The sequence below is a fragment of the Lepisma saccharinum genome, chromosome 3 (genome assembly GCF_977018435.1).
Source record: "Lepisma saccharinum chromosome 3, izLepSacc3.1, whole genome shotgun sequence".
In the NCBI taxonomy this organism is placed as follows: domain Eukaryota; kingdom Metazoa; phylum Arthropoda; class Insecta; order Zygentoma; family Lepismatidae; genus Lepisma; species Lepisma saccharinum.
In genome coordinates this window covers 135,020,916-135,041,564 of record NC_139231.1, presented here as the reverse complement: position 1 = coordinate 135,041,564, position 20,649 = coordinate 135,020,916, and the positions used below count along the sequence as shown (strand labels likewise).

The window sequence follows — 20,649 nt, the reverse complement described above, 5'->3', positions numbered from 1 at the left end:
TCGGAAACCACAGAAAAAATATTTCCTTTGGCAAACTCACAGATTATCTTCACATGGTCAAACTTCGCTCTGATTGGCTGTTCCACAGAATCCTGTCGAGGAAAGCCGATTGCGATTAGAACATGACCTATTCCTCAAAACCAGTCAAGCAGGCAGTCATCACATCCAGGCAGGTAGCCAGTTCAGCGCCAACTAACTGCTTATTTAGTTCCGTGCGATTCGGCCTTTACATACATAGACCCTACCTTAAACAGCAGAACCAAGATGGAGCCACTATCCACGAAATGCAGACTCTCATCTGTTTATTCTCCTGAATTCTCTTGTTGTGACTAAGATCTTCCATATTATATGGACTAAGTTCTAGGTATTCTGAAGTCGATGATGCTTACTTCAGGCTGTTTCTCATAAATAAATCATCATTATTGAGATTAAACTCACGAGTTAGAAGAGTAACGTAAGAAATATATATAATTCTATTCGAGAACACCGAAGTACACAGTTCAATTGCATAAATTTTTGAGTTGCATAAAAACATGCAGTCAGTTCCATCATGTAAAAAGGTAGTGGCTTCACTGGTTGATTTAGTTTATTTTACTACGCTTTTCTGCCACTTTTTGGCTAATTGCGAATAGTGATGATACGATTATATTCATGACCGGACACCCATTCTCAGACCGGACTTCGAACCCGGTCCTCCCTGACGTCGTAGCACGCTGTACGTATAAAAAATTGGCGAACAAAAATTGCATGTAAATTACCTCATAGTTAACACATTTTGATATACTTTCTAAAATGTGGGTAACTCCTGTCAAATAATATTGTGTCGAAATATTTAAGTTTGATATGGTGTTTTAAGTGCACGTTGTGGACAGTAAGGCTGTTCGGGACTGGACCTACAGTTTAAAGTGGGATCCGAACCACTATGTGCTTCCACCAGGTATCGAACCCGGTACCCCTTGATTAGGAATTACTTAAGTGCTTTCGCAATCGTCGTCGCTTTGTAATCAAGGGGTCCCGGATTCGATACCCGGTGGTGAAGGTAACGCGTGTTCTTACAAAAGTTAACTCGTAACTAACAGTTCATTTCCCCACAGAGAGCAAATCCTCATATTCCACAGCACGGTCGCACCAAGGGCAAAAAGTGATGATCGAAAATTGTCGCGATGGCACGAAGTTTCCGTTGAACCTGGCAACCTTCGGAGACCGGTTCTCCTGCACCCAATCAAAACACACACGTAAGATCTCTCTCGCCCTGTTCTTTCCTTATGCGCTTTGTGCTATACCCCACTACGTCTCAATGCTGCACAATCATTTATGGCGGGGAGGTGAAGTATATTCCGACGACAGTACGACAGGAAAACTGGGGGAAGGTGGAGTAACGAACTTCAATGCTGACTTTTGTCCTTGCAGTGTTGCAAATAGGAAAATATTTCCTCTAGAAAATCGACAATGAAATGTGCCTATTTGACATAATATTTTCGTTTCAGTGAAGTTTGTCGGGAACATTGAAATCTACATGAAAAAAAAATTGTTTAAATGTTACTGGATCCGAGCATTCAAATCCTGAACAATCTTTGGGAATACTGACGTGTGCAGAATTTTATTTCGGAGGGGATGGAATTGTAAAGGTGGATATAAAATAAATGCCTTCTCGGGGGGGGGTTACACAAAATATTGCGTAATTACCTTCCTCCAGTTATTATTAGAATATTTAAATCAAGAAGGCTTAGATGGGGCAGGGGCATGTGGCACGAATGGGAGAGGAAAGAAGAATTTACAGGATTCTTTTTGGGAAACCTGATGGTAAGAGACCAGTAGGAAGGCTAACACGTTGAGATGGATCTAAAGGAAATCGGTAAGGATGAAAAAGATTGGATTGATCTTGCCCAGGATAGGGACAGATGGAAGGCTTGTGTTGCTGCAGCCATAAACCTTCGGGTTTAAGAGGACTAATGAATTAATAAGAGTTAGGGGGTTGTTTTAAGGGGTTTTCAGTTACTACTTTAATTTTTCCCGAGTTCTTAACTGCTTTTATTTAAAAATTATGATTTTCTCAATATCTGGAGGGGCTGCAGCCCCATAAGCTCACCTCCTGCGTCCCCAGTGTTTGGGATTAAGGGCAATAATACACCTAATGGCTTATCACTATGATTTATGATGACTTAACCACTATTTCAGGCAAAACTCTTAGAACCGGCTATTACTTCATACTGATTCATGGATTCTGTTTATTTTACTTCACTTTTCTGCCATTTTTGTCTACACGAAGGTGAGGATGAGTGATGGATGATATGATGAAATTGAAGGGACGCTCACAAAGTACACCAGTACCCAGACCGAGATTCGAACCCGGGACCCGTGGCGCTCGAACCACTCCACCCCTCAGGTCAGCTAATAGTTGTTATTTGCCCCTGGAATTATACTAAATACATCTACAGGTTAAACTTTGCATTGGTTAACAGCTCTGCATGGTTAACGTTGTCTTGTAACCTGATCTCTCTTTATCTACTTAGCAAAAGCAACGAACGACAGTTTTTACCTACATTTTGCCTATTTCAGAGAGAAAAAAATTGCCCTCTTTCACTTCAAATTGGTTCAAAATATCCTCACGCCGAAGGAAATTTTCCCTTCACTTAACATCACTAGTCAGGGGCCCAGGGAGGTGCTTGTCCCCACTTTTCGCCACTTTTGCCCCTGTACTATGCTAAAACTTATCTACAAAGGGAAATAAACTGGCTTTGCACCCACCCCCCGTTTTGTCACCTTGCCGCCCGCGGTTTTGGAACCCAATCGACGCCACTGTTCCTGGTTATGTATAAAGAATCCACGACGTATGCGACACTAGCATTTCTGCCGTCATATGCGACACTGTATGGAAAATATATTCCATGACAGTTGCGACACCGTCATCTGCGACACAAAGTGTAAATAGCTTCCCGTCACACTTTATCCAGGTTTAGGACTTCAGCATCATGGAAGCTGGTGTGTTTTTGAAAACCTTTATTAGTTTTCCTTCACACTGGCATCATGGAAGTTGGGTGTTTAAAAGCTGGATGTATTTATCCTTTGTCAAGGACGGATTGTTTAGATCCCTTGTCAGTAAAAAAAAATAAAAAAATAAAGTGCTCCCTTGTGCATAGCACGACACCATGAAGGCGTATAGGGGGTGTGGGGGCAACGCCCCACACTTTCTTGGTCCGGTCGTGAGTGGGGTGATGTGATCAGCATCACCCATGGTACCCATGTTATTCGACGCTGGGTGGGCGCCGGGGCCGCTTCCATCGGTAGAAAAGTTCCCGGATTTGAACGCGCCGGGATCGAACCCGGGACCTTTAGCATGGTAGTCAGACACGCGTTACCGACTGAGCCACCGCGGCCACCTAGTATAGGAGCAAACTGCAATCCCTTGTCAATGTAGAAATGTAGAATGCGTCGTTTCTCTTGTAGTTGAACCAACATCTTACTATTTTCATTCTAATTCTAATTTCTGAACGTAAGCCATTCTCCTCAAAAAGAGCTTAAGATCTCTATGCATTTCATAGTCGGCAAACGCTCTTTGTATTCTCTCACCTAATGTAATGTACTGACGTCGTCTACGTTTCCCTTTAAGATTCAAGGCCCTCCTCTCACATAAGTAGTCGTGGTACACAGCTTCTAATCTTAAAGTCTTCACTAATTGGTGCACGTTAGGACTTGACTTTTCCGTCAATACATTCGAAAACAGAGTTGTTCATCCACTGTTCAACGAAATAATCCAAAAATTTTCTCAATATGTCGTGGTTTGGCGCATCTTCCATCACACTCAGCCATCCATCATCGACGTCAGCCACAGGAAGGTAAGCCAGAGCTGAACACATTCTTATACACAGCCGCACGTCTGGATCTGTTTTGTAATCGTTTGTCAGTCCCAACTCCTGCACCTTTCGCCACAAACATTGGTTAAAGTGATAATTACAACCACTGATGACTGATCTGAGCCTCGGGAAATAATTTCTTCAGAGACGCTATTGCTACTGCACGTACGCAAATATCGCTAATTCTGGTAAACAAATTAGAAATCGTAGGGGAAAATCCAAGCAGTGTCGCTTATGACGGAAAAAAAACAACAGTTTTTGCCTTAGTGTCGCAAATGACGGTGTCGGAAATGTAGGAACTTCATGTATAAAGTTGCGCAGTTAGGTATGTTTGGGCTTTCTGCGCATGTGCCTGAACGACGAATGGCGTTCAGTGGGCGGAGCTTGTCTGGGTAACGTCAGAGCTTAGACTCGTTGCCAAGTTGCTCGTAAGATATGAGCATGGATATCCCTAAAATAATTCCACTTCACATTGCATTATTTTTTTAAGGAAATGGATACGGTTTGTTCACTGCAAATAATACGAAGATTACGGAAGCAATTTTACAATTTCCCGAAATATGGAGCGTGTATAAAGAGCAGTTGGAGAAAAACATTAAAGCAATGGACTTGGAATTGCAGACCCGAGAGAACTTTGCGCGATTATCCATTGTGATAAAGTCCGACTCCTCTTGGGATGTCACCGCCATGACCCAACCACAAGTCTCCGATACGCCTTGTTGTCGACGATAAATGCCCACTCAAACACTCCTCCGCAAATAGTACATTGTCTGGCAGATAACCTCATTCTGACGATCCTCCGAAGGTTAGCTCGTAACGACCTCGCTCGAGACAAGGGACATTGGGTGTGGGAAAAACGGAAGCAGCGTTTGCGAGGCTCGTAGCGACCATTGTCTCATAAAGTGATGCTGTCGTCAACAGCGGTACGGGACTACTTTCACTTTGGCACAGTGATATCTTGTCATTTAGGAACGGTGCACGGCCGCTCCCCCAGGAGATGGCGAGATTAAGGACAGGAGGAGAGGCTGGAGTTGATGCACACCTAAATAGAGATGCTGTCCGCGTGGGATGACCAAAGAGTTCGCGGAATGACATGAGATTTCCTAGATGGCACCACTGTTTTGTAACACCGAGTTGAGAGATGAACACTACAATAGTATCCTCCAGCGAATTATTGGAAATGTGTCCGACAAACTGGCATTTCCTTTGAAAATCTATGTTCACAGGAGAGAGGAAAGCAGGGGGGACGTCCATTCCCCTGATTAACCAGTCGGTTCTCCTTACCGTCCTCTATCCCCTGCCCCTGTTTCTGATTCACCCATTCTTTACGTGATGTTGTTGTTGGTCGGAATCATTGTGTTTCCCAAGGTATAAAATTTTGCACTTTGCGAAAAAGGATACATTGCATAACCTATCCCCAGTTACAAAATCTGGAAATACGAATGCATCTGACACGACCTCCCCCCCCCCCAAATACACACACACAACCCACAAGAAGTCATTAGAATTTTCACTCAATGGATTATTTTACACAGTACACTGTGCACAGAGGTATTTATAAACTGTTGAAATAATATCTACACCCTGCACTGAATTGCGAACCAGAAACCAATTTTAGAATTATGCAAATGAGCAAAATCTGCGCTTTATAACTTATAAAGAAATGAATCATTTTCGCAGTATATTATAAAACAAATCTTTCTGCGTGGGGCATTAGCAGTGGCCACACATGCGACGGCATGAGCCCCGTAGCTATATGTCTGTACGAGAATTCCAGTCGCAAGGAATCCCATGTGACCCGACCCGCTGATAGATCTCTAGCAAGAACGGAGGTGGGTGGATAGTACCTTTGTATCCCAGAGGTCGCTTCGTGAAGAAGGAACTGGAGATTCCGAGAAGCATTTGCCGTGCACGCCCAAACGGATCTGAGGGTAAATCGTGATGGGTCTGACGTTATCCCAGGGAAAAAAACAAAAAACAACCACTTTATTGTGTTTTCTCCACTCGGGCCTTCCCAAGTGCTTTATCTGTAATTCTGTAAACTGCGCTGCGCAAAGGGCAAGTTCAATCTATTCAAGGAGCGGTAAATATTTCAGACAACAGATAGCGTTATTTGCCTACGATAGGCTATTCCACATCACTTCTGCGCGTAGCTTAAAAACAGAGCCGAAAATTTATTATGTTACTTATTAATATACAATGCACTGTCACGTGCCTAGTCAGCCGCGCACAATTGTTAATAAGGAAGAAACTAGTTAGAGAACGCGACAACAGATGGCAGCGCGAAGAAAAGATGGAAAGAATGTTGATTGACGAAATAGGGGGATACGGAATAGTATGATATCGATTAAAACAAATGAGATATAAGTGAATATTGATTATAAAAATGTATATAAAGTATAAGCAACATAAATGTAAATAGAAATTACGATAGTTAAGGATATACTCATATGTTAAACGTACAGCAAAGTTAAGAAGTTGAGATGTTAGTTCAAAACTGGGTCCCATTTCGGTCTTTCGATCAAATTTGTTTTTGATTAACTCTGGCGAGGAGTATATCGTCAGTATTTGGTTGTTTCGTCCCTGGGGGCGCTACGGTTTGCGCTATTTTCCTTTAGACGCACTGGGCCACAGGTAGAGTTTTTCCTTAGCGATCCTGGGCTTTCCCACTTTTGTTTGGCATAGGAGGTGGCGCTATATCCACATTTGTCGCCCCTGAATCCCTTGGAGCGTTGTTTCAGTTCTTGATGCCGAAGAAAAGAGGAAAGCAAGCAGGAAAAAGAGTCCGCGAGTATGTGATGGAACGTCGGCGACAAGAGGGAGGAGAAACTATACAACCACCCGCTGTTAGCAACGACCCTCTGGGATTGAAGTACGATACGGTATTTCTCGGAGAGAGAAATATTTCAAACCAATTCTAATCGACATACCAGATCAGAAGAAGGAAAAATATGCTGAGAATCAAGGCATTAACGAGGACGATCCATGAGGAAAGGAAAAGAAGTAGTTCATCCATTTCTTCAAAGATAGAAGAAATGTATGATTGATGTAAATAAAAGATGTAAGTAGGAGAAATAGATCCATGTTTGTCCATGTGGGAGAGATGAAATCCATGTAAGATTTATATAGAGGAAAGAAGAAGAAGCCTATCCTTTTCCCATATAAGAAATTCATATTAGTAGAAGAAAGAAGAAGGTCATGGTTATAGAAGAAGAAATCCAAATAAGATTTATATAGAGGAAAGAGGAAGAAGCCTATCCTTTTCCCTCAGAAAAAAAATCATATTAGTAGAAGAAGAAGGCTAGGGTTATAGAAGAAAAAAAGAGAGAATAAATCCAAATAAGATTTATATAGAGGAAAGAAGAAGAAGCCTATCCTTTTCCCACAGAAGAAATTCATATTAGTAGAAGAAAGAGGAAGAAGGCCAGGGTCATAGAAGAACAAAGAAGCAGCTAAATTCATTCCATTCCGAAAGAATATAATTTATGTGTATATATATATTACTTCGAACATATAATCTCTGTGAACTGTGAAGATTCTCAGAATATAGACTCGAATATTTCTCATATACTTTGGCTATTTCTGCTTTCTGATATGGCATTCTTAAAATAAGAACCTATTACCCTGAAGATTTATAGCCGTGGTATAATAATATAAGTAGTGTACCCAAGAGCGGTAGCACAAGTGGCGTCCTAAAGCGGAGTATACACAAACGGGCGGAGTAGCACATATATTGCTTCATCCATTTTAACACTGATCATCCTTATCTTTTAAATTAGCCCAAAATGGCAGAAGAGCGAAGAAAAATTAAAGTAGTTAATCAATCAAATTAATCATGATGTAGTAAAAACGCAGCTTGCAAGATCGTTAAAATTAATGATACACTATAAGAAAATTGAACTGTTTTAGTAAGTTCCTAAAACTAAAGCCTAAACTACATTCTCAACAGCCCTCTAAGGGCTAAACCCTGTCAGAGCTGCTTTTTCCATTTGGAGACGCTTGGTCAACGCACCGAGTCCCATCGCCGCTGTTTTATGACTTTCGAGACCAGAGCTTATTCTTTTTCAAGCTCTCCAATTATCCTCATGACGTTGGATCAATCCTGAAATTTTATGGGCTTTCCCCAGGAATCGAGCACGGGACAGCTAGCACTAGAGGCGAGAGCGCTAACCGATTGGCTACGTGGGGGCCCTTTTAGTACGTTCTTACAAAAAAATGTCAATAGAGCAGTGGCGTTCCCCGGAATATTTTGAAAGGGGCGGGGTACGTATACTCCTTTTTTAGAAGCCACTCCGTAGCATATTCGCTCGGTGTAAGAAATATTGACCCTGGCAGACCTTGCCAGCTCCTGCTCAGAAATGTGTAGGGTAAACCTTTTACAGGAAATGGTAAGAACACTGGCCTTTGGTTAGAGGTGACGAGAGGCCAAGCGAGGGTTTAAATAGGTGCGCATGAGAGCGACATGAGATCTTCTACTTGGAATCATCGTAGAAGCAGGAGCTACTGTATTTCTAAACCGATCAGGGTAAGCTATTCTTCACCCTTATCTGCCATTCGCATTGCTCAGTTCGGTATATAACCGAATCATGAGTTTATTTTAATGTTAATTTAGATAATTGTACCTGGCCCTTTCAGGGCTGTCTCTACCATCAATAGGGTTAATTGGGAGGGGCAAGTTACACCCTTATTTAAGATCACCGCGTTCATGTTCGAACGCTACGATTCAAGTCAGCCCTCATTTTGCCATCTTTTCCTGACTTTGACGTTGTTTCTTAGGAATTGAGTCAAAGGGGGGTTATGACCCCAATCAACCCTCCCCCTTTGACAAAATAATCTCAAAAACATGCCACTCACCCTCCACTTCTTACAAAATTACCGAGCAAAAGCTGGTGTCAACAGTACTCAGCACATACGAGTTCTCTACTAAGTGAATACTAAGTGCAACGTCAAGATCCATGCACATCTTCACCTGACTTCAAGTGAAGTCACAGAACCGCTTTCGCATGTATTCCAAGAATAAGGTAGATACAAATCACCCGCCTCCAACCCCCCCCCCCTCCTTTACCCTTGTTGTTCCTGCTAATCCTGTATCTGTGACACAGGCAAGATTTAAAGATGCTATCTTTAGCTTTCTGTTGCCACAGCGATAAATTAACCCTAAGTTTGAAGGTAGAGAGAATTACAGGTTCTCTTCTCTCCGTTCTAGATTTCCACGCCAGATGTTTCTGCTTTCAGGTGTTTTTCCCTTTCGTCCCGATGGGCTTTTGCAACGCTGCACTCAGGAGGAAACAGGTTTGGGTCAACTCCCGTAGATACATATGGAGATAATCTGATAATTGAATCTAAATGCAAACAGCGCTTTCTCGAACTGCCCTCGGCCAAATAATATTTCTCTCTAAAGCCTAACAATAGATTCAGGGCCATCAACATTACCGTTTCTTGGAGCTAATTAGCTACTTGAGTTTTCAGTTTTTAAGCACTATATGTACAGATAGGCTAATCGGGACTGGACCTACAGTTTAAAGAGGAATTCGAACCACTGTAAGATGTGCCTCCACCGGGTATCGAACCCGGGACCTCTTGATTAGACTGCGACCACGTTATCACTACGTCACCGAGGAGGCTCGATTAGGAACACTACTGCATGTAAAGGAACATATTAAAATATATTCGCAACCAATGTTTTGAAGTAACAGTTCCTTTATTCGTTTTGAAATTAACAACTATAACCCATTTACTTTTTCAAGTAACAAAATTATCAGTTCATTGCCTTTTTGCAAGTTTAAACACCAAAAAACAAAATAATAGTTTCCTAAAAACAAGTGTATGTGTAAATAAAACTTTAAACCTAGCGATATGCGAGTGTGGAGGGGGGGGGCCTTAGTGCCCACGATGTCATATTTTTCCCCATTTATTCTACTAATTGTGCGATTAATATTGTTTAAAACAAATATATATAGTTGAGCCGAGACGTATACTTTTCTCCAGTGCAATTTAAATAATATACAGCTCCCCGGTGGCGTAGTGGTAACGTTTTCGACTTGTTGACTTGATTTATTGCACTTGGCTTTTGCTGGCCCCTTTGGCGGAGTGATTAGCACATCGCGTTACGACGCCAGGGGTCTCGGATTCGAATCCCGGCCTAGGCATGGATGTTTGTGATTGTTCATTCATCATATCATCACTCATCCCCATGTTCGCAAATTAGCCAAAAGTGGCCCAATCAATCAATCAACCAATGTACTTGGATTTTCTGTCACTTTTGGCCAGAGTTGGTAATATAATGATTTCTTTGGCTGCAACAATGTTTGTAATTCATATCCGGTATTAAGGGCATGATATTTATTAACTTAAAGGTGCTCCAAAATGTCGTTAACTAAGTCAGTACAAAAGTATTATGCTGTTATCGTCGTCGATTAATTATGCGAGTACTGTTAGTGTTATTAAATGAAGCTCTTATATATAGGATTTACGAAGGTGAAGCTAATCTTCTGTGGGATGATTATATACCAAAATTTGCTATTACCTGAATATTTCTAGGTAAGAAAATCCAGCAAATCACTCTCTTTTTTTATAGAAACTTTTATCACCATCTTCCACATCTCTCATTTTTGTTACTATGACTGGCAACGTCAATGTTGCCGAGCACATAAACATTGTGCAATAGATAGAAACAAAAGTTATGGATCATTTTATACCAACTCGAACATTAACATTTGACGTTTACAACTGATATAAATGACATATTTTACATCTACAATATAAAAAAGTAATAGTTTTGACTTGTGCAGTAATAGAGAACAGTCACAGTACATAAACTCGAATATAACGTCTGTTCTTCTCGGTGATATGAATCATACGGAAAGGACACTGCAATCAGCTGGACGCATTCCTGTGCTGTCTCTCATAGACAAACAGTTACTCAACTAAAACGGAAATCTGAAGACCACTGTTATGTGTACGAGCATTCCGACGTCGCTGAATAATTTGTAGTCATCCTTTGCTACCAACGGAACAGTAACGAAGATTCAGTCGGGAATTTTACCGTATGCAAGTTTGCAAATTGTAGAATATGAAAATAACCTAACCTAGTTCCTGTGTACCACGCTAACTTCTTTTCGATCTAATCCAATTTTCACTTTGTTATTCTGATCGAATATTGAATGATTTTTTTTGTTATTAACAATAAAAATAACACGTTTTCTGCTTCTTTGTAACTTGAGATGAAGTACGCCAGTTTCCAGGGGGTTCGATGAACCAGATCGTCTCCTCTTCCCCAGTGCCGGGCGACTGGCCGGGGCGCCAAACCTGGACGTCCCTTTGCTTAGCGCCAAAACCTTATTTCGGATTTCATAAGTATGGCTATTTATTTCTTCCACTTTATGCACAGAAAGGTCAACTGGAACTGGGCGTACAGTTTAAAGTGGGATCCAAAGTCGGTGGAGGCACTAGCATATGTGCCTCCACCAGGTGCGTGGTACTTGTTTTAAAAAGATTTGGACTTCTTGTTGACGAGAATTAATTTGAAATTACTGCTGCTAGGAAGTATATTGCAAAACCATGTACCAATTCAATCTAAGAGATTACTGTTATTTCGATGTCATTATGTAAATAAACACATACCTACAATAAATATGTTCCTTAAGAGTAACACTTGAAGTATTTTAAAAAATAAGGCCATTATTTTTCGTCATTAAAACCGTAAATACACATAAAAAGATCATGTTTCTTATTGAAAGACGGTGAATAGTAGTGGGGGGGATCCACCTCGCCCGGGTAAAAGTTTATGTTGAGTCGCCCCTGTGCCTCCACCATCATGATTCCAGTATAAAGTGGGCGGAGAACAAATAAACAAACGACCATTCGGAGAGCATGAATGCGTCTACAATGACCAAGAATGCATCTGCAATGGATAAATTTCAGGAAGCGTTCCATTAACTTCACCGCAGGGGGCGCTGGTCGATCCAGAGTGTCCCGAACGAAGCATGACCAAACGCTTTGGGCTCTCGTATTGTAAATAAATGATCACCGTATCGAAAGTTGCGGACGCTTCATTGGGGAGGCGCTACCGGCGACTCTCACCTCCGCACGCACAGGGGACCACCATCGGAGATTCCCAAGGGCTTCGACGCTCAATCATTCAGAAGACCTATAAGGATGGACGCAGTGTTGCTCCACACAGGGAAATTTCCCTCGGAGATATTTAAGTACGTTGGAAATTTCCTTTGGAATGGAGCTACTACACTATAGAAACGAGACAGGTTGTAAGTCGACTCATACTTGTTTGGATGTGTAATATTACACACAGAAATGTGAACATACCTATTACAACATAGCGGTATTTTTAATTTATCATTTATTTATTTAAGGGCGCTTCAAAGTACCAGTTCTGATGTAGGAACTGTACGTAGCTTTCCTGGTGACGTGAATCGAACAAGTGATCTGATTTACAACCCAGGTTAATGCCTGCTAACCCGAGTAAACTTACCAATTCTCGTATCTTCGAGATATAATAATGAAAATTATATTTACATTTGTTACGATGACAACAAACGTCACATTGAACATCTGTAAAAAAATGTTTGACAATTTAGGTTTCGGTGTTCTCCAAAATCTAAAACGGTTTCCAACACCTAGAAGCGATAACCAAAAGACGGTTTCGAGTACCGAAAACTGGCTTCTTTCAATAACCTATTTTCGATTTTATGGAAAACCGAACTCGACAGTTCCACTTCCTACATTTACATAACCTACAAGGTGTAGCCGACCCCCGTGGCGGAGTGGTTAGCACATCGCGCTGCGACACCAGGGGTCCCGGGTTCGAATCCTGGCCTGGGCATGGATGTTTGTGAGTGTCCATTCATCAATTTGATCATGACTCATCTCAATCTTCGCAAATTAGCCAAAAGTGGCAAAAAAAAGCGAAGTAAAATAACGCAAATCAATCAAACCTCATTTGGAAAAGCGAAGAATGCAGTATTTGTCATTTACTAACTCGAAAGCGAATGGCAAATTAGGATTCAGAATTAGGACGAGAAAATTCCAAACATTCCTCTGTTCCCAAATTTGTCGAAACTTAAGTTTAAGAAGGTCCATCAGTTATTTAATGACATATGGGCCGAGATCGAGAATGTGTGGGGCCCTACCTTAACATCTCCTACAATGTGCCTTCATGGTACGGTGCTACATGAACGGGGAACTTTCTTAGGGGTAAAAAAAAATCACCTGGAAAAGGGAAATATCAACGTGCTGAAAAGACATCATCTTGTCAGGAGATGGAAACACTGAATTGAAGTCCATCTCTCGAATGACGAAGGTTCTCGGGGAGCCGAGCGGACATTTTCCCCAGGCGACATAATTCATCAAAATGTTCCGAAGTTGCACAGAAGTCTAGTCTCATTAGACAAATGAAACATACCAAATGCAAGGCTGAATTGAAAAATATGTTCTTGTAACTCCACAGAGGAAATGTATTTGGAAGCCATAAAGAAAAAAAATGAGGAGTCAATCCTGATAGTTCATATCTAGATGAAAGCAATCCTATTTACAACAAAAAATTCTTGCATTGTCTTCTAAGCATGAACTGTTTGGAAAAGTAAAAATGCACAAAATAAACACGTAGCAAAAGTAGAATATTTTTACACTAATCACAAGAATATTTCATACATTCTGTTTGACGGTTATACGCAGTAGAAAAACTGTTATAATTGAAGATATGAGTACAAGGTATTTTTCACACTTCAACAATTCAAACACAGGATAATTCTATTACATTTCTACAACGTCCGTTGTTAAGCTCACGCTTATCGCCATGTTGTTTACACAGTCTACACGTATTGCATAATCTACATTGTCTACACGTATTGCATAGTCTACATTGTCTACACGTATTGCATACTCTACGTTGTATACACGCAGATGAACAGTCTATGTTGTATACACGCAGATGAACAGTCTACGTTGTCTAGACGCAGATGAACAGTCTACGTTGTCTAGACGCAGATGAACAGTCTACGTTGTCTAGACGCATATGAACAGTCTACGTTGTCTAGACGCAGATGAACAGTCTACGTTGTCTAGACGCAGATGAACAGTCTACGTTGTCTACACGCAGATGAACAGTCTACGTTGTCTACATGCAGATGAACAGTCTACGTTGTCTACATGCAGATGAACAGTCTACGTTGTCTACACGTAGATCTACAGTCTACGTTCTCTACACGTAAATGTACAGTCTACGTTGTCTACACGTAGATGTACAGTCTACGTTGTCTACACGTAGATGTACAGTCTACGTTGTCTACACGTAGATGTACAGTCTACGTTGTATATACGTAGATGTACAGTATACGTTTTCTACACGTAGATGTAGTCTACATTGTCTACACGTAGATTTAGTCTACATTGTATCGTTGAAGTACAGTCTACATTGTCTACACGTATTACATAGTCTACATTGTCTACACACTGAACCAGACATGATCATTTCAAAGTAACCAAAACTGGTGCACCAAAAATGCATCAACCACGATTTGATGCATTTCGAGTTCTGTGTGCATCTCTTTCCAGATAAATTTCAAAATATTTGCGAGGATTCAAACCATTAAATGTACCTTGTATGGACAAAGAATTAAAAAAATAAATTATGGATATCCTCAAATAACTAAGGCATCAAGAAAGCCTAAGGACAATCACCGCTTTCCAATCGAAGTCCCACAGCCAACGCGTTTAAAAATGTCTCGTATGCACAAAAAAGCACGGAACATGCGTGTAAAACATACGAAGAGGCAAAACCGGAAACTAGGAACACGCACGTTACATCATACGTGATGCCTCGAGATGCTTCCTCCGCCCACTAATCCACTGCTGCGAACATGCATGATACACAAACGTCCGTCCCACCCACGAAGTCCTGTCGAGTGATCCCCCCATGGGGCGGAAGATCACAAGGGAACATCGAAATGTTAGGCTGAATGTTTACAAATAAACACCAGTGTTCCTCCATGTACCTCAGCGTGGAAAGAATACGCTCAAAGATGGAGAAGGTGCATGATGAGATATTTGGATAATTCCAAACGCCTTGTAGAGCCATGTGTGAAATTTGGATGAAAAGAAGTGTCATTGGAGAAAACAGTTTCCATTGAGCGACTAAATGTGATGCCGTAGAAATGGAATGTTCTCACATTAAATCAATTTCAGTGCTTGGTCAAAAATTTTGTTTGAGGTCCACTTTATGCACTAATATGTTAGTTCTAAGGTGTTCGGGGGAAAAGCACCATACCTGACAGTTTCTTTTTTGTTTATTCTTTTAATAGCAAACATTACAGATATGATATACATCTTGGATCATCACCATTTAGAATATTTACACATGAACAATATAAAATTACACTTAAAATATTTACTTTATTCGATCCAGTGCGCCTTAAATGGTTTGAATGAATTGTTGCTTTAAGTCCACTATATGCACGGAAAGGCTAATCGGGACTGGACCTACAGTTTAAAGTGGGATCCCAAAAACTGTGCGATGTGCCTCCACCGGGTATCGAACCCGAGACCCCTTGATAATCAAATGAATCATTTACTGTGTAAATAACATGCACGTCGGTTTGTTCCCATAAGGCACCACGCAGAGTATAGCATGTGCCTGAAGGCTGGTTCTGATTGCCTGCACCCAGCTTCGAGTACAGAAGCTAGTACAGAAACAGTAGTTCAAAAGCAAGTGAAGGAGCTCTGATTTCAACGTATGGAAAATCTGGTTCCCATCATGGAAGAAATTGGTTGGAAAATCATTATTCTCGTTTATTCCAGGATGTTCGAAAAAGGTCTACACTTCTAAAGATTCCATGGTTTCCACAAGAATTAAGTGCCCTTCACTTTCTCCTGTGAGCAGATACTTCAAACTGAGATTATGTGGCAACTGTCCAGACAGTTTGGATCAGGAAACAGAAGAGACTTGTCATTATTATAATCTGGATACTTTCACCATAACTCCCGGTGAAGAGTTGTAAATTCGAAATAGACTTCTTGGTGCACTAGTAATCGGGCTCGTGTCGTGACAAGTCGATCACAGCACCGTAACGTAACCACCAGTTTCTCAAGAGCGAGGTAGTGACGTAAACAATTCATCATGCATCCGAAAATAGTATAAAACCGGTCTCCTAGTTTAAGTCCACTTTATGTACAGTAAGGCTAATTGGGACTGGACCTACAGTTTAAAGCGGGATCCGAACCACTATTTGCCTCCAATGGGTATCTAACTCGGGACCCCTTTTATTCTTCCTTAAAGTTGTTGAGGCGACCTCCGTGGCGGAGTGGTTAGCACAGCGCGCTACGACGCCAGGGGTCCCGGGTACGAATCCCAGCTTGGGCACTGGTGTTCTTTGTGAGTATCCCTTCATGAATTTCCATAGCATCACTCATCCTCATCGTCGAGATTAGCCAAAATTGGAAGAAAAGCGACGCAGAATAACAAAAGTCAAATCAAATTAAAGTTGTTGATATTCTGGATCCAGAATCTTTTAAAGATCAACAGTGAGTTTCACCGAGAAATTGTAGCTAATCTTCATCCACTGCAAGAACGAAGTTAATCAATCCGAATATTTCCTTGGAGTTACATTCTGTTGTATTGTTTAATATTTTTAACATTGTTTTCCTTTCTCGTCAAGTTAATTGGATCGACGAGAATCAACGAATTACAGATCTTCTTCACCTTGAGGCTGACTCGTAAAAATGGTAGCCATTTTCCAATATGGCGGACGAAGCTATGGTGGAGTTTTCAAGGATATTTAATATGTTGCTCCTTATGTATTTCTGGACCTTTACACCAAATTTCATTTTACACCATTCATATTCTTTGCGATTTTTTCTATCTTGGAGCGAAAATAAGCTACATTTTGTAAACTACAGAGAAGAGTTCCATGTAAGTGGAGATATTGCTTCATGGGAACTTATTGAATATCGTACCACTAAGACAACATTACAAATGATAACGTAAATAGGCAGGCTTAAATTTTGTACTTTACCTAGCATATAAAGCATATAAAACTCATTCGTAAATTCCTGGACTGTACTTTGTGGCTTAACGTAAATAAAAAATAAGATCACAATCAGAATTACAAATCAAGGACAGACTGGATCTAAAGAACTCCGCTGTGTTTTTTTTTTTTAAGGAAGCTTTAATTTCTGGTAAGGCTGAAGCTTCTAGAGATTATGAAAATGTATGATGATTGAAAAAAAGGCCATCTATGTTTTGAAATATCACATTACGGTATTATTAATTCATTGAAGAAGTTTTGAAAAGTGTGTCCGAACAGAACTTCATGATGTTAGCTACACTGTCCCAGGATGGTAGTCCTAAAGTCTACAAAGATTTCTCAAGATAAACTTTTCACCCGGGCAAGGTGGATTTTTGGCGCCTCTCTACTTTTCCCCTGCCTTCAACCAATCTTTCTACCCTGTTCCTCCAACGTAAAGTGTTCCCACCATGGCAGTGCCGTCCAAGGGGTCATGTTCTTGACGCGTGCAGGTTCGAGTCTCCTGGGGAAGCGTATCAACTTTTCTCCTGAGATTTCGGCCTGTGTATGGGCCGGTGGTCACCCGACATCGTGAGGTAATTGGGAGCTACGAATGAGTAGCGGAACCCGATCATGGAAACCTACAACAACGACGGCGGGTTCGTCGTGTTGACCACACGTCACCCTGTACCTGGTTAGATGATCCCCCACCTCGGCAGGTGGGAATGAGGCCGGCAGTCGGTAGATAGGCCATGGACCTCACGGGCTGTTGCGCCACAGGTTAAGTCAATAATGTAAATTAATAGATATGTTTTTAAAATACTGTGTGTGTTACTGTTAAAAAAAACACGTTTATTGTAGGTATGTGTTTATTTCATACCTATATAATAACATCAAAATAACAGCAATCTCTTGCCTTAAATTGCTACATTTTGCAATATACATTTTGCAATATACTTATTCTGCTATGCAGCAGTAACTTCCATCATAGGCGTAGCTTGGCGGGGGCAAGGGGGCACATGCCACAGCCCCCAAATTTTCAGGTCTATTAAAATTTACAAGTTGATACTTTTCTTAACATCCTGAGACCTGAGGAGCAAAGTAAATAATAATAATATTTGCGATTTCACAGATGTAACAATTATTTAGCAAATAATCCTGGACTCTATTTTTATGGGATGAAAAACACTTTTCTACACTGCCCCCCCCCCCCCCCGCAAAGTTAAGCCTCAAAACTACGATCCTGCCCCCCAAAGTTAAATCCCAAGTTACGCCCATCACTTACATTACTTCTTGTCAAGAATAAAGCCAACTCTATGAAAATAATTAGCCACGCTAATTGGCCCAGTCCCGATTAGCCTTTCTGCACGTAAGTGGACAAACAAATAGGAACGCTTGTGAAATCAGAAAGAAAGGGCTTTGGCGCTAATCAACAGGGGTTTGAGTCCCACCTCCCCAGAACGGCGCCCCGAACAGTCTCCCGGCCCTTAAGCCGCCCCATCCAGATTCGAACCCGGACGCTTATTCATCCCTCCCGAAGTTCACTCTCTATTGTCTCCTAAACTCAGAAAGAAATCCCGGCAACTGGATTATGAAACGGAGATTTTCAAGGGCTGACTTGACAAAGACAAAAGACGATCGAGCCGACGTGAGAAACGCCAGGAGGAGATTTTTTCTTAACACAAATGAAGACAAGAAGAAGCGACGTCGAAGTTCCACCACCTCTCTCCACGAAAAGCAGCAGCTTTTTTACTTTCCCTCGGCCTAATCCAAGCGAGCAGCCTCCCCAGAAAGTCTCCTAACTCTGCCAACTCAATAACTCTAACCCATTCCCCACCCCAAGGCGGCTGCGGTTGTATCCTATTTCACCCTCCCCCGTCCTCCTAATCCGATAGAAACCCAAGTCCGATGTTTTATTGCATCGGAAACTTGGAAAAGCGTGAAAAATGACACATCTTGGGGGCTGCCGAGGACAAACTAAGGCTTATCTGAAAGAGATTTCTTCATAGATCGTCTCCAATCGGAGTCAAATTATTCATCCCGTGCAGCACCTAGTTTTTCTGGGGGTTACATCGTGAAGGTTTGGTGTCACAAAAGTCTTACTATACCCTGCCTGAAGTATCTCTGGAGCAAGGCCGCGCATAGCGGCATAGAAGAGGAGGAAATCGAGTGAGTTCACGCTGCTGCGAAGACTGGTAACTGCAGTCGCTTTCCATCCTTCACGCAATTCGTTCCCTCTCACGTGTTCATTGGTGGAGCCGCCTCGCGTCAATACTTGCGCAGAGACTTGTTTCGGTTCGCCTACTCCAGAGATAGCTGGGACAGAGTATAGAGCGCGAATGTTTTTGAAGTTTCCGTCACTTCGTTCCCTCTTTTAATAGCGACGATGTTCTTGAACGGTGACTTCATTACATACAGGATGGAAGAAGGGCTGCTTGTGTCTTAACCAGGATTCGAACGTGGTACCTATATTTTCCTGCCGCATTTATGCCTCTTCAGACTAATCGCGAAGAACTGGATGAATCATGGTATGAGGTTTTGATTTTTTGTCACTTTGTGTCGCGATTAGCCAAAAGTCGTAGAAATGCGACGTAAAATAAACCAAATCAATCAATCCCGTCTTTCGCTACTGAACCAATTGTTCATTGAGAAGAGTTTCATTCTAAACCACAAATTTAAAAACATGTATACCCAGACCGGAGCTGACCCAGAGTAGGTTGTTTGAGTCTGCACCACTGGTTCTTAACAACCTTTTATTTATCATGTATACTTTAATATATTTTATTGCTACATGTTTTTATAATAACTGATAGATGGATTAGCTTTATTTTACTTCGCTTCCTGTGCCACGTTTGGCTAATTTGCGAAGAGGATGAGTGATGACATGATGAAATTGATCCACAAACATCCATGGCCAGGCCTGGAGTCCAACCCGGGACCCCTGGCGTCGTAGCGCGATGTGCTAACCACTCCGCCATGAGGGCCGGCAATTTTATTATAATAAGAAACTTTGTGGCATGTACCAGGAAGGATAATAATATTCCACATTTGGTGAACTGTGTTTGCAGTGTTGTGTTTCAGAGGGGGTGGTGAGGGTTCATACTCAACTTTGGCCAAGCCAAAAAATAAAGAATATCAAATGCAGGAAAAGATTGCAACATACGCCTTACCCCCCTCCTCATCCTAGGGGTGCTACCGTGTGCTTGCATACACATTTTCCAATTTCAAATGCGTTGATTCTAATGCAATTTTAGTATATCTTGCAAATCTGAATCCATGACAACTGAATACTCGGCTCCGACCATCTCTGCTGATATGCTACTGACCCATCTGTCCACATTTATCTGTTTATTGCGAATCTCTGTAAAGTTTTCCGTACCTTTCTTGCTCCAGAAATATTCATTTCTTGGAATTTCCACGCCGAGAACTTTACCGACACCGAGAACTTGCACGGTGTGGCAACACAGGTTTCCCTTTATGTTCCACCCTCCTTGCATCAGCTGTCTGTAGTTGGTGTATCCCGCAAGAGTCAGACAGTGGGGTGGGGTGGGGTAAGGGGGTCCTCGCGAAATCCCCCCTCCCCCTCTTCAAAATCCAGACCGTGGACGTAATGTCTGCTTTGGTGAATACGTTAGGAATTCTTTTCACGGAGCTTTGATTCGGGAAGAATGGGATAGTCTGAAGGGAGGGGGGAGGGAGAGGGGGCGAATCCTCCCCTAACCCACTTCCCTGAATATGAGGCAAACTTCTGACAACGCTGAGGTAACACGTATTTCATT

The 20,649-nt window shown here is 41.6% G+C and overlaps 1 protein-coding gene across 9 annotated transcripts in view; it reads right to left on the bottom strand.

The window, feature by feature from the left end:
• Positions 1–20,649, bottom strand: part of sick (sickie) — a 1,061,378-nt gene that overhangs the window by 505,942 nt on the left and 534,787 nt on the right. The gene's annotated exons all lie outside the window — the stretch shown is intronic.